Below are 3,248 nucleotides of genomic sequence, written 5' to 3' on the forward strand. Positions count from 1 at the left end.
GTTTAGGGGTGTGCATACTTATGCACACAGATTATTGTTATTTTTTCTTTTTCTTTTTTTCCCCTATAAGATTTTCAGATTGTTTTTCACTTTATTTATATGCTTTGCAGTTGCACATTAACGATGAGAAAAGATCTGTCATGATTTATCTTAGTCTTGTTCTTTTACTTCACAAAAACCTGCCATGTAGGACAGGGACGTGTGAACTTTGTATACCCAGTGTATGTGCAAGACTGAACTCCAGTTAAATCTGTCTGTCTATCCCTCTGTCTGTTTTCATGTTTGGTTAACCACACATACCCTTGTTTCCATCCTGATAAAAGCCATAGCAGTGGAAACAGTAAATATAATGTATTATTGAATTCGGGTGGAAAATGTGTAGGTGGCTGCAGACTTTATTTGTCGTCATGGATTTTCTTTGCATTGATAAAGAGTATGTGAACATTCAGTATGTGAATAATAACTCATGCTCTGTGACCCGTGCACTTCAGCACTTCAGCTCCATATCAGCTCTTTATAATCAGCAATAACTCTAAATTCATTTCACAAAATAATAATTTTGCAAGTGGATGGAATCGCAACTGAACAGTGCAGTAGAAACGTGACATATAATACGATTTTAATTCTGAATTTAAGTCTAATTCTGATATTTTAAAAATAATGATTACTGTTCACTGTGTTCATTGTATGTTAGAGAAGATTTGCACGAGTCTTCTAACTTTGGGGGTATAATTATATTGAGTAACGACAGAGTAATTAATTCATTATGATTATTATTAGATATTAATTATATATATATATTTTAAATGTAATAGATTTTGAAAACTTAAAACCTGTTTTATTTATTTGTATTCTGAGGGCAACTGACTTTGAAGAGGAGAAACCATAAATAACAAGATTACTTTTTTTCAAATAAATATAATAATAATAATAATAATAATAATAATAATAATAATTATTATTATTATTATTATTATTAGTAGTAGTAGTAGTAGTAGTACAGTGCTGTTCTGATGTTTTTGGGTATATCTCGTACTAAGTAAACACACAATACACTTTTTATTAATATATTTTTTTTATTGAAGCAAAAAAAAGTTATCCAACACCTAACACCTGTGTGAAAAACTATTTGCCCCTTAAACTTAAAATCTGGTTGTGCCACCTTTAGCAGCAATAACTGCAACCAAACTCTTCTGATAACTGGAGATCAGACTTCCACTTACTACTAGGACTTACTCCTACGCTTTGGATCATTGTCTTGCTGCGTAATCCAGTCGCGCTTGAGTTTCAACTTATGGACTGAAGACCGGACATTCTCCTTTAGGATTTTCTGGTAGAGAGAAGAATTCAAGTTTCCCTCAATCACTGCAAGTTGACCAGAACCTGAAGCAGCAAAGCATCTCCACACCATCACACTTCCTCCACCATGCTTGACCGTAGGTCTGATGTTCTTTTTGTGGAATTCTGTGTTTGGTTTATGCCAGATGTAACGGGACCCCTGTCTTCCAAACAGTTCCACTTTCATCTCATCAGTCTACAGAACATTCTCCCAAATGGTTTGAGGATCATCAAGACGTGTTTGAAAAAATTCAGACGAGACTTAATGTTCTTCTGGGTTAGCAGGGGTTTTCACCTCACCACACTTCCACGGAGGCCATTTTGCTGTCTTTCTGATAGTGGCATCATGAACAGTGACCTTTATTGATGCAAGAGAGGCCTATAGTTCCTTTGATGTTGTCCTTGGCTCTTTTGTGACTTCCTGGATGAGTCATCGCTGTGCTCTTGGAGGAATTTTGGAAGGTCGGACACGTCTGGGAAGGTTCACTACCATGCTGAGTTTTTCCATTTGGAGATAATGGCTCTCACTGTGGTTCTGTGGAGTTCCAGAGCCTTTGAAATAACTTTGTAAACCTTCCCAGACTGATATATTGCAATCACCTTCTTCCTCTTCATTTCTGGAATTTCTTTCAACTTTGCCATAGTGTGTTACTGCATAAGACTTTTTAACCAACTTCATGCTGTTGATAAAGTTCCTAAAGTGTTGATATAATTGAACAGGGTTTGCAGTAATCAGGTCTGGTTGCATCTAGTCCAGCTGAACCCCGTTATCAATGCAGTTTCATAGATTTGGGGAATTAGGGGACAAATACATTTTCACGCAGGCCCAGTTTGATAACTTTTTTGCTTCAATAAATAACATTTATCATTAAAAACTGTATTTTGTGCTTACTCAGGTTGTATTGTTTTTTTCTTAGATTTTGTTTACATTTCTGAAACAATTGAGATATACAATTGTAATGAGATATACACAAAAACAGAAGACATCTGGATGGGGGCAAATACTTTTTCACAGCACTGTATAATTATATATTATATGCTATTTCTTCTTCTCCTTCTTCTTCTTCTTCTTCTTCTTCTTCTTCTTCCTCTTATTATTATTATTATTATTATTATTATTATTATTATTATTATTATTATTATTATTATTAAATATAGTTCAGGATGATGTTTGGCAAATGAACTCTCTAACAAGCCAACATGCAACTAACATTAAACATTTATAAAACATTTATTAAACAATTTAATTGTAAATTTAAAACAAACAAACAAACAAACAAACAAACAAACAAACAAACAGACAGACAGGGTGAGAGAGACACACAGAGAGAGAAATAAAGCAAGCAAATAAACAAATAAATAAAAAGATAAATAAATAAATAAGGAATAAATGCTTTTATAAATAAATGTGTTTACAAATAATTACATGCATAAATGCCTAAATAAACTTTGAGTATATTATATTATTATAAAAAATATAACAAACAAAAAAACACTTGGACGTATTTAAAATGAATATATTACATTGTAAAATTCGCTCTTTAAGTTGTAATATTATTCTAATATTGTTTATTTAAATCATGAAACAGCTTTATTTTATAAACTGGTCTCTCCACTCTGGAAACTCAATGACATGACACTTGGGGAGTTAGAGGCGTGGCTAACCTCAGGCTACGTCATTGCGTCGGTTTTAGAGGCGGGTTAGGGTTGATGTACTTTTAAGATAAAACATTTACACAGTTAAATCAGGCACAAAAAAAAGAATCAAACACATAGTACTTGAACGAGTATGTATGTAGTATGTTGTTAATCTGAATAATTTTTTCTAAAGGCAACTGTAAGGCATTTCAGTTCCTCTCTGTTCCATCTCCCCCCTGCACAGAAAATGGACTGTTCCAGCCGCATTTCGA

Source organism: Ictalurus punctatus, chromosome 23 (assembly GCF_001660625.3).
Source record: "Ictalurus punctatus breed USDA103 chromosome 23, Coco_2.0, whole genome shotgun sequence".
Lineage (NCBI taxonomy): Eukaryota > Metazoa > Chordata > Actinopteri > Siluriformes > Ictaluridae > Ictalurus > Ictalurus punctatus.